The 12,500-nt window shown below is 43.9% G+C and overlaps 1 long non-coding RNA gene across 1 annotated transcript in view; it reads left to right on the top strand.

Annotated features, from left to right (window-relative positions):
• LOC118762931 overlaps positions 1 to 10,561 on the top strand; it is a 17,652-nt gene extending 7,091 nt beyond the window's left edge. The window contains exons 2-3 of the long non-coding RNA XR_004998683.1: positions 2,929 to 2,932; positions 10,422 to 10,561. This is a non-coding gene — a long non-coding RNA (uncharacterized LOC118762931). The remainder of the gene's footprint in view (positions 1 to 2,928; positions 2,933 to 10,421) is intronic.
• Positions 10,562 to 12,500: the final 1,939 nt, after the last annotated feature.

The following is a 12,500-nucleotide window of genomic DNA, read 5'->3' on the forward strand; positions in this document are numbered from 1 at the left end:
CTTTTGCACTTCTTGCAGGGATGGTAAGCCAGGGATCATTCTCATATAATTTTCGGTTCCCTTCTTGATCATTCCTAGTGCTCCTACGATCACTGGTATTGTAACCGCCTTGAGATGCCACATTTTCTCAATTTCAATGAGTAGGTCTTTATATTTTCTGAGCTTGTCAAACTCTTTCGCTGAGATATTATGATCACAGGGGATGCTCATGTCGATCAATAAGCAAACTTTATTGTTTTGGTCTTTCACAACAATATCTGGTTTATTGGCCTTGATGGTTCGGTCTGTATGTACTGGAAAGTCCCACAGAATGGTTACATTTTCTCCTTCAGTTACAGCCTCAGGGTGGTGATTATACCACTTGTCGGCAGTTTTGATATTGTAATGCCGACTTATTAGCCAGTGGAAATATTGGCCAACTCTGTCATGTCTTAATTTATACTCCACTGGTGCTAAGACTTTACATCCAGAGATTAGGTGGTCCACTGTTTCAATCATGTCGTTGCAGAATCGGCATTTTGGGTCTGCTCCATTTTTCATCACATTGGCCTAGTAGTTCCGGGTTAATAGGCTTTGATCTTGAGCAGCCAGGATGAAACCTTCGCTCTCTGTTTTTAGCCCTGAGCTCCGTAGCCACTGATGGGTTTGCTTCTGGTCAACATCAGCTTGTTTGCTGCGGGTCACATATTTGCCGTGCAGAGGTTTCTCCTCCCACCTATCAGCCAATTGCTCGTGCGCTTTCTTCATTGCCATCATTTTCACCTTCTTTGCAACAATAGTTGCCGTACTTCCCTCGGGTTGTTCAGTTTGGGTATCCTGCACGAGATCAATAGCAAATTTTTTGCTTTCCTTTATGATAGAATGAAGCTTCTTTCGTCTCTCGTGATTTTCCACGAGCTTTAGCATCCAGTCATTCGATATTTCGAGATATTTGGCCAGTCCAATTGTGGTTGTTTTGTAAGCTAGTTCAAATTGGATCAGGCCTCGACCTCCTTGGGCTCTGGGAAGGTAAAGGCGATCTACGTCTGCCTTTGGGTGGTGCATCCTATTACAACTCAGCAGCTTGCGTATTTTTCTATCTATATTCTTTACTTCACTCATATTCCAGTTCAACACATTGTAGCTATAAGTAACAACTGGAACTGCTAAGGAATTTATAGCTAACACCTTGTTACGTGCATTTAGTTCAGATTTCAGGACTGCACGAACTCTCCTATAACATTCCTTCCTGATTTTCTCTTTCATGCTTGCATGCTGAATACCAGAGCCTTCATTTATCCCTAAATATTTGTATGTTTGTTCTTGCTCAAGCTCTCTTATGACTGTGTCAACATCTAACACGACTGAATTTGTGGTCTTCACTTTCCCTTTCTGGAAAGTGGCCTTGGCACACTTCTCAAGTCCAAACTCCATCCCGATGTCATCGCTGAATGCTTTCACGGTGCGCAATAGGCCTTCAAGTTCATTATTGTCTTTACCATAAAGTTTTAAGTCATCCATATAAAATAGATGGCTTATTTTTTTATTGGCAATTTTATACCCATACCCTGTTCTGTTTAATTAACTTGTGAGAGGTATTAGGGCCATGCAGAATATTAAAGGTGAAAGTGAGTCACCTTGAAAATTATTATTATTATTATTATTATTATTGTTATTATTATTATTGTTGTTGTTGTTGTTGTTGTTGTTGTTGTTGCTGTTGTTGTTGTTGTTGTTGTTGTTGTTGTTATTATTATTATTATTATATCTGTATATACATATATAGGTATACACACGCACACACATACACACACATACGTTCACGCACACACATATACGTCGCGCGGGCGCAGACACACACATACCATGTATACATATTTCTTTTATATCTTATATTTTCTTATTTTGCTGGTCACTTTCACCGAACCGCTAGTTATGGAAACGTAAATACACCAACACCGGTTGTCACGAAATGGTGGAGGATAAACAGAAACAAAAACACACGCATTCACACACTCTCACACACACAACACACACACATACACACACACACAGACACATACACACACACACACACACACACACATATATATATATATATATATATATATATATATATATATATATATACACACGACGGGCTTCTTTCGGTTTCTGTCTACCAAATCCATTCACAAGGATTTGGTCGGCCCGAGGCTATAAGGGAAGACACTTGCCCAAGGCAAAAACGTTCGCGGCAGTAGCCGCTGTATCATGTAAAGATATTGTTATAGAAACGGTGAGGGAAATAATGTTGCCGGATGGGCCCGTACGGTAGAAACCCAGTGTGACAATGATTCCACAATTAGGTCTCTCGTGGATGACAATAGGAGTTCGGTCGATGGACGGGACGAGATGTATGCGGCGATTCACAAGCACTTTGCTGAGTTGTTTGGGAGTGGATCATGGTGAGGCCCTTAGGGACTTCCTGTCTGGTGGCCTGCGTCTCTCGGCATGAGAGGCTGAGTGCTGTGAAGGACCTATCACGGCCGAGGAGGTAATCGATGTATTGGGCCAATGCCCCGGGGAGAAGTCGCCGAGTCTCGATGGTCTGCCTTATGAATTTTACAAAACTATGCTAGACTTGTTCGTTCACCTGCTGGCCAGCGTCTACGCCAATTGGCAGCAGAATGGGAGAATTCCGAAGTCTGCGAGCTAGTGGGTGGGGGGGGGTGACGTTGATCAGGAAGGACCCGAGCAAAGGGGACGAGATAGGGAACTTCAGGCCCATAACTCTACTGAACACAGAGTTAAAGAGTTTGGCCAAAGTGCTAGCGAAAAGGTTGACGCGGGTCGTGGACACTCTTGTCGGGGAAGCGCAAACGTGCGCTATTCCGGGAAGGACGATTCACGACAATCTCCACCTTATACGCTACTCCTTAGAGAGGGTGGGGAAGCTTTCTGGCGCAGGGGGGTGGGCACTGGTACATTTATACCAGTCTAAGGCATTCGATAGGGTCGACCATCGGTACTTCGCGGCGGTCCTCGAGAAGGCTGACCTGGGCCCGACCTTCCGCGGTTGAATTGCTGCATTGTACAGCGACAACGAGTCCGTCGTAAAAGTGAATGGTTTCCTTTCAAAGCCATTCAGGATCGAGCGCTCTGTGCGTCAGGGGTGTCCCCTGTCCCCGCTTTTGTATGTACTGGCTCTCGAGCCATTATTGCGGAAGTTGGAGGCACAAGGGGGCGCACCGCATAATCTATGGTGTGGAAGAGGAGCTACGGCGTATGCAGATGACATCTCCATCATCGTAGCGGATGAGGGCCAGCTTTCAGTGGTGGAAGAGGCTATCAAAAGTTACGAGGCGGTGGCAGGAGCAAAGGTTAACAAAGACAAGTCAATTGGTTTGCAGTTCGGCACCTGGAGGGGCAAACCGATGCCATCCAATAACGTCGTGGGGCGTTGGACGGAAGGTCCTGTAAAGCTGCTTGGAGTCTGGTTCGGGCCAGACCTCCAGATAGAGAAAAGTTGGAGTGAGGTGGCCAGCAAGGTGACTGCTCTAACCCAGACCTGGTCTGGGCGGGCGTTATCTTTGCTAGGAAAGGCGAAGGTGGTGCAGATGTTTATAGCATCGGTTATCACCTACCGTCTGACCGTGGTGCCTTGCCCCGATTTGTGACTGAACAAGTTGGAGAGAATCCTTTTTACACTTTTTGTGGAAGGGAGGAAAGCTACTCGTGAAGCGCTCTGTCTGCTGCCAGAAACCGCTAAAGGGTGGGCTAGGGATGCCTTGGCTGAGGATGCGAAAATTCGCGTTAAGGTTGAGGCACCTCTGGCTTTACCTAGATGGAGAGCAGGTGTAGCCACCGCACGTTCGGTTCTAACTTCCGCAATTAACGTCCATAACGGACATTGGTAACTGGATCAAGTAGAGACCTAGGCTCGGGGACTGGTAATTGGAGTGCCACCAGGCACTTCAGCTACTCTCTCGGGCGGGCAATGCCGGCAACAAGAGTTCCACCGCGGATTTCTATAGCGGGTTAGTGGAGTCCGAGGTGCGGGCAGGATAGGGAACCCGTCTTGCACGCATTTGTGGAGTGTCCAAATTAACGAGACTGATAGTTTTTACAGAGCAACTGTTGTCATCGATGGGAAGAGTACAGCTATCAGCTGAATCTATCATCGAGATTGTGCCTCCTCCTGCCCTTAACAGGGAAAGTAAGGCTTGCTTTTTCTGCATAGTAGCCATAGTGAAAGAAACAGTATGGAAGACGCATGTGAGAGGCATAGTGTCGGGTACCTTTGTATCCGACCAGGGGCTGGTTAACTTTTTTAGTTACCATCTCAGTAATAAGATCAGGCTGGAGAAAAGGTACCTGTCAGATTCATGAGAAGATGGAAGTCTGTGGCGAGGAAGCTGGGAGTGTTTGGCAGCAGGTAAGTGGAAGCCAAAAATAGGAAAGAAAAAGCCATAACAAATTTCATTTGTAATGAGCAACGCTTAAGTCAAAAGTTATAAACATATTTATTAAATCATTGTATATTTTAAATTGTAAATATTTAATCGCTACAGCTACTTCATCCTTTTATGTTTGTCTGTTCTTGTTCGTCCCCTCTTTGTAATGCCTTCATGGGAAATATTTATGAAATAAAGTAGTTTGCTTACCAACCACATGGTTCTGGGTTCATTCCCACTGCGTGGCACCTTGGGCAAGTGTCTTCTACTATAGCCTCGGACTGACCAAAGCCTTGTGAGTGGATTTGGTAGACGGAAACTGAAAGTAGCATATATATATATATATTATATATATATATATATATATATATATATATATATATAATGTGAGGTATACTTGCCATCTCAATATGGCTAACCACTAAGGGTGGGTGTTACAGTAGCTTGTAGCCCCAGGAGAACACCGTCTCCAGCTGGCTTTAGGCACAGAAAGTGTGCCTAAAGCCAGCTGGAGAAGGTGTTCTCACACACACACACACACACACACACACACACACACACACACACCACACACACACACACATATATATATATATATATATTATATATATATATATGTATGTATTTATGTATATACATATATATGTATATGCTTGTGTGTCTGTGTTTGTTCCCCCAACATCGCTTGACAACTGATGCTGGTGTGTCTCCGTCAACTAGCGGTTCGCCCAGAAAGACCGATAGAATAAGTAACCGGCTTACAAAGAATAAGTCCTGGGGTCGATTTGCTCGACGAAAGGACGATGCTCCAGCAAATGACTAAAACAAATAAAAGAATAAAAAGAATACACACACACACACATATACACACTCGTATACACTCATGCGTACACACACATACAGAAACAGGTAAGTAGATAGATAGATATATAGATAGGGAGAGAGAGGGAGAGAGAGAGAAATGTATCGAGAAGAGGGCAACGAGAGAGTGAGAGAGAGAGGGAAAGTGAAAATAGAGTAAGATAGATGTTACGTTCAACTTGACGGTCTTATGATTCTGTCTAAAGATGTAAGCATTATATCTGTTTATAAATACACACACATTCATAAATAAATACACACGCATTCATCCAGATAACGCCATATGCATATATACATACATACGCAACCAATTCATGCCCCCTCTTAAGTATCTCCTTTTAGATGTTTTATACCAATTTTTCTGACACAGCCATGTTACTCATCCATTTACGTATTATACATCACTAATTTACAAGCTGCCTATTGCTTGTCAAAACAGTGTTGAAGCTTTACATCTCGGTTTTACTGTTTTACTGTTAGCGGGCATTAATGACTCCTACTGTACTGGTCGGCCATCTTAGCAATAAAGAGGCTATTATGAAGGGTTGTTAACATCTGTTTCCTCAGGACTAGCTTAGTCATTCATTTCTACTAAAATCTAATGTTATTTCAGGGGATGCTCAATATTGTCCTAAAACATATAAAGGATACTTTTATTGCACTCCTATATATTCACTACTTTGCGTGAATTTTAGAAACAAATTAATATATTCTTTTCTACTCTAGCCACAAAGCCCGAAACTTTGGGGAGGAGACCAGTCGATTAGATCGACCCTAGTAAGCAACTGGTACTTAATCTATCGACCACAAAAGGATGAAAGGCAAAGTCGACTTCAGCGAAATTTGAACTCAGAACGTAGCGGCAGACGAAATACCTATTTCTTTACTACCCACAAGGGACTAAACACAGAGGGGACAAACAAGGACAGACAAACTCATTAAGTCGATTATATCAACCCCAGTGCGTAACTGGTACTTATTAATCGACCCCGAAAGGATGAAAGTCAAAGTCGACCTCAGCGGAATTTGAACTCAGAACGTAACGTTACCGTTAAGTATTTCGCCCGACATGCTAACGTTTCTGCCAGCTCGACGACTTGACAAATTAATATGCTGTCCAAGAAACAGGTGTTATGCCTCTTGCTTTCATAAACCTTGACAATCAATCGCCTTATGGTTTGTTTTTTTCTTTAATTTTCATCTTTAATTTGTTTCAATCATTGAACTGCGGCCATCCTGGGGAAGAGTCTTGAAGGGTTTAGGGCCTAGTGTTTATTTATTTTGAGGCTGGTATTGATGTCACTAGCTTTTGCTGAACGTCTAAGTTAGGGAGTGTAACAACGCCATACTAATTGTCTGAAATGGGACAGGGTAGGGGACAATCAAAAAGATATACACCCAAACAAATACAAACACACATACATACACACATTCACACGCGTGCAGTCAGGCACACGAACAGTTTCCGACTATCGAATTCACTCACAAGCATTGGTTAACATGAGATGATAGTAGAAAACACTTGCCCACGATGCCGCACAGTGGGGCCGAATCCGGGAACACCTGGGTGTGAAGCAAAAATTTTGCCAAATAGCCACGCCTGCGCGTTGTCCTCGATCATTCACCTTACCCAACACTTATATATATATAATTTTTATTCCGAAAAAACTTTTCTTTCCCGAAATGCAATTCGTAAAAGTCTGCCATTTACCGGATGTAATATATGTAAACTCACCCATGTGCTTCGTTGATGTTGATCAGTTAGCTGCTCGGCTTAGACGAGGTAGGGTCGTTTATTTATGATACGTCCAGGCTTGCTGATGAATACAGAGGTATGAAATCACAGGTGATACAAGTCTATATTTTTAAATGTCTTACTTTGAAAAATTGCATTCGGTGGGATTAGTAAAATTTTTGGTAGAAATGACTAATTTTGTCCCTCTTAGCGTGTGGCATGTATGTATAATAATGCCCTCTATATATAAATATATATATATATATATATATATATATATATATATATATAATAAATCTCTGAACGAGGTATAAACAGTATGCGCACGACAATGTGACGTATTTTTGCCCCCTAAATGTGGCTAGCCACTAAAGGTGGATACTACTGTAGCTTGTAGCCCCAGGAGAACATCTTCTACAGCTGGCTATTGACACACTTTATGTGCCCTGTCGGTATTTGCAAGGGGAGCCATCCTTCCCATCGTCGACCTGACGTGATACGCACGAACCCGGGTTTCTGGGTATTTACCCTTCGTCAGCGCACGACAATTGGGACCCCTTCGCATCGAAGACCGGCAAAAGAAAAGAAAATTTACGAGAAAAACAACAGGAAGAAACACAAGAAAAAGTAAAAATAACAGAGAAAAAAGCAACTGAGGAAGGTGAAGAAAGCGAACCTACGTATATGGAATTTACTGCAGTCACGTACAAAAGAAAAACACAACACACACCAGATTCCCCTCCCCAAACAAAAAAGAAAACAAGCTTGCACACAGAAGAACACAAAAAACTCGCCCAATTCCACCCTCCTGATACAAAATTTATCGGACAACAATTTAATAAACCCCATCCCCTTTCACTGAAAGGCCTAAAAAAACTGAGAAAGTTTTGAGGGTGAATATGAAAAATGAGAAAGTGGCGAGATATACCCTAGCGAACAAACATGTAAAATTTTCAAGAGCGCTAATGGTACTCAGTACCGCTACGTGAAGGTGGGCGAAGAAGACTTTAAACAAACTTTTTCAAGAACACGTTATAAACAAATTAATAATAGACGTCATTGCGGGCAAAGTGGTAATTAGCCCGGCAGCCACCCCAACCCAGAGCCCGGTGGCAACCCCGAAAGAGAGCCCAGCAGAAACGGAAAGCATGAGGGAAGCTGGCAAACATAAAGTGCCATGTTCCCTCTCGCAACCGTAAGTAGTTCATTTTTATTTCTTCGATGATTAAGTTAGGGTGTTTGAATGTGCGTGGAATGGGGTCGAAATGGAAACAGGCTTGTTTTCTGGACGAGCCCATTTCGCGTAGAATAGATGTGGCTGTTATCACCGAGTCCAAGATGAGGGGACCTAAAGCGTTCTCGCCTCTCCTCAATGGTTACGAGAAATTTATTTCTCTGAGCCAGAGGGAAGGTGCAGGCGTGGCAGTCCTTATCAGGAGGAACTTGGGCTTAAAGATACGTACTGTCTTTCTGGACCCAGAAGGTAGGCTGGTTGTACTAGATGTAACACGAAAGTAAGCAGTCCTTCAGGTTGGTAGCTGTCTATACTCCTAACGGACATGGGCAGTCGGGCTTTTTTCGGAACCTGGAGTACTTTTTATTGACGTCTAAAACGGTAGTTTTGTTAGGGGACTTCGGCACTATCCTCGAAGCACGCGTCGATAGTGTGGGCTCCACTAATAGGAAAGGGAATCCTTGCCTGAAGGGTCTACTAGAAAGCTATAATCTAGTAGACCGTTACCGACTGGATGAGCCGAGCGTTCCACAGTGGACGTTGAGTAATGACGACGGCTCACGCAGATCGTATATAGATAGAATTTTTGCTAAGGAAAGAGATAAGCATAGCTTTAGCTGTCCACAATTCTGTATTGTGTCTTACACGGATCACAAACTTGTGACGTGTGAGGTACATGTAGATAAATGTCATAGACAGGGACCCGGATATTGGAAATTGAACAAGTCTATTTTGACTTGTGAAGGTTTCCGTACCCGAATTAAGGAGATAGTGCAGAGGACATTATGTGGCACCATCATTAATAATAGGTGGTGGCACGCCCTCAAGAGAGCCATCCGTCTTGAATCCATTAGATTTAGCAAGCAGCTAAGTTTAGATAGGACTAGAATAGAGGGTGACTTAGTTAAGAGCCTAGATGAGGCAATGGAATGTGGCTCCGCATCTAGAGTGCCAAACATGAAGGGTGCCGAGTCAGAGCTAAGTTACGCTCTGGGAAACGAGAGGGTATTAACGTAACCAGATCGGTCCTTAACTGACGAGCAGGGAAGCAAAATCTATGGACAGGAGGAGATGCAAAAGGTTTTTCACCAGCATTCTGCTCGGGTGTTCGGGGAGGGCGGTCCGCTTGAGCACGGGGAGCACTTAAGGGCCTTCTTAGTGGAGGGCCTCGACACTCAGCACGTGAAGCTGAATGCTGTGAAGGCCCAATCGCTCCTGCGAAGGTAAGAGAGGTGCTGGCCGAATACGCAGGGGAAAAGTCACCGGAACTGGATGGTCTGCCCTACGAATTTTATCGCTTAATACCGGACTTGTTTGGACATGTTCTGGCAGGCGTCTATGCTAACTGGCAGCAGAATGGGAGAATTCCCAGTACTGTAAGCCGGGGAGTTGTGACACTGATCCAGAAGGTTTCAAGCAATGGGGATAGCATTAGTAACTACAGGCCCATAACTCTGCTTAACATCCAAAGTAAAGCATTCGACAGGGTAGACTACCGGTACCTGGGGGCGGTCCTCGAAGCGGCTGGTCTAGGCCCTGACTTTCGCGGGTGGATTTTCGCTATGTATCAAGTCTACCGTCCAGATAAATGGTTACCTAACGGAGCCGTTTTCAATCAAGCGGTCTGTTCGTCAAGGGTGTCCCCTGTCTCCGATTCTGTATGTTTTGACCCTGGAGCCATTGCTGCGGCGGCTGGAGAAGTTAGGCGGCAACCCTAATGCGATTGGATGCGGTAAGTTCACTTCTGCTTATGCGGACTACGTCACTCTCATCGTGTCTAAAGAAGCACAACTACCTCGTGTATAAGATGCTCTGCGAAGATACGAAGCGGTGGCAGGAGCAAAGGTTAACAAGGACAAGTCCATTGGTTTGCGCCTCGGAACCTGGAGGGACAAGCTGATATCGTTTAGTGTCGTCGGACACTGGACAGATTGTCCTGTTAAGTTGCTGGAGTTTGGTTTGGTTCAGACTCCCAGACGAAGAATTGGAGCGAGGTACTGGACAAGGTGGAGGCCATAGTACGAAAGTGGTCCGGAAGGTCACTGTCCTTGAAGGGTAGAGCGGAGGTGGTGCAGGTGTTTATAGCATCTGTAATCACTTACCGCCTATCCGTTGTGCCTTTCCCCTATTTTGGCTAAACAAGCTGGTACGACTCCTCTTCCGCTTTTTTGGTGAGGGGGAAAGCCACTTGTGAGGGGCTCCGTGTGCTGCCAGGAACCGCTAAAGTGTGGCTTGGGATTTGCCCTGGCTAATGATGCGCAGACATGCGTTGAGGCTGAGACATCTATGGTGCCACTTGGAGGGTGATAAGGTGTGGAGTCCGTTAGAGAGATTCAAACCCGGTCTCATTAAAGGGCGTAAGCTGACTTCATGGCAGAAGGAATGCCGTCAGGCACTCTGGCTAATCCACGAGACGGGCAAGGCTGGCTGCGGGAATACCACCTCGGTATTCTATAGAGGGCTAGTGGAAGGAAAAAACGATGACGTCTTATGAGAGGCTCTGGGGTTCGATGAGAACCAACTTACCAACCTGTTTTGGAAAACCTTCAAGCCGGTTTATTTGGATAATTTCCAAAAATCTCTGACTTGGCAGTGTTACAGGAATGCTTTACCTGTTCGCGAGAAGTTATCCAGGCACGGTTTGGCAGTGCCACCGACATGTCCAAGATGTGGACAGGACAGTGAAACTGTCCAGCACGCTTTTGTGCATTGTCGGCAGCTTTTCATCTTGATAACTTACGTAGAGCACGTGTTGTCGCATCCAGGACGAGTACAGCTGTCGGCTGGATCTATGATAAAGATGATACCGCCAACTGGACTCTCAAAGGAAGGTGAGTCTTGTTTTTCTGTACGGTAGCAGTGTTGGAAGAATGTATATGGAGGACTAGAATGGAAGGTTTTGTGACAGGGTCCTATATATCCGGCCCTGGATTTCTGCTTTACTTCAGATACCATCTGAAGAGCAAGATAGGGCTGGAAAAGAGGACCCTGTCAACTAGAATATATGAACAAAATGGAAGGAAGTGGTGAAAAAGGTGTCTGTAAGTTACCCAAATTGATCATCGAGGAAATAAAAAGTGATCCGCTGGGACTTTTAGGCAGCCGGGTCAAATAAACAATTCGCTTGCTTTTAAAAATATTTTTAAAAAATAGGAGGAAAAAAAAGGGTCAGTTTTAAGTCTGCATAAGATTTATCTAATTGTAAATTTACTTATTTTAAGCGACATAATAACCGTAAAAATTTTTAAACACGAAGTCATTCATCCTGTGTAATTGTTTGTCCTGCGCTGTCCCCATATCTATATTCGATCCAGTAGTGATCATAATAAAGATTTAATCGAAGACCGGTGATTTTCGTGCGCTGACGACGGGTAAATACTCAAAAACCCGACCATGGGAAAGATGGCTTCCCTTTACAAATAGCGATAGGGCACAGAAAGCAAATCGGCCCCAGGAGTTATTCTATGTAAGCCTGGTACTTATCCTAACGACCTCTTTTGCAGAGCCGCTAAGTTACGGGGGACGTAAACACATCACCATCGGTCGTCAAGCGATGGTGGGGGAACAAACAATCACACAAATACATGCACACACACACACACGTATATATATATATTTATACGACTGGCTTCTTTCGGTTTCCCTCTACCAAATCCACTCACAAGGCTTTGGTCGGCCCGAGGCTATACTAGAAGACACTTGCCCAAAGTGCCACGCAGTGGGACTGAACCCGGAACCATCTTGTTTCCTACGCCTCTCTCTCTCCCTCTCTCTCTCTCTCTCGCTCCCTCTCTCTGTATATATATATATATATATATATATATATATATATATACACGTAAATGTAGAACGTTCAAATGAGCACACAATACCGCATTGGTGGATAAATAGTTCCTTTATTTGTGACATAAGGCTACCATTGGTTTCATCTTAAAAAGAGTAGAATATCCAATTATCTAAACATTTTTTGAAGCCGATCACATGGAGAAAGATGTTCACCACCCTTTTGTCTTCCAGAATGGAGGTGAACACCATTCTCCATGTGATCGGCTTGAAAAATTGTTAAGATACTTGGATATTTTCCTACTCTTTATAACATGAAACCAATGGTAGCCTTAATTCACAAATAAAGAATGTGTGTGTGTGTGCGTGTGCGTGTGCGTGAAAATTATGTTATAAATTTTCATTATAGATATCTTTCTTAGAAAATTCCTATTTTTAAATCTCACAACGTGAGATATTCAGCAAAAGTACT

This window comes from Octopus sinensis, linkage group LG4 (genome assembly GCF_006345805.1).
Source record: "Octopus sinensis linkage group LG4, ASM634580v1, whole genome shotgun sequence".
Taxonomy (NCBI): Eukaryota; Metazoa; Mollusca; class Cephalopoda; order Octopoda; family Octopodidae; genus Octopus; species Octopus sinensis.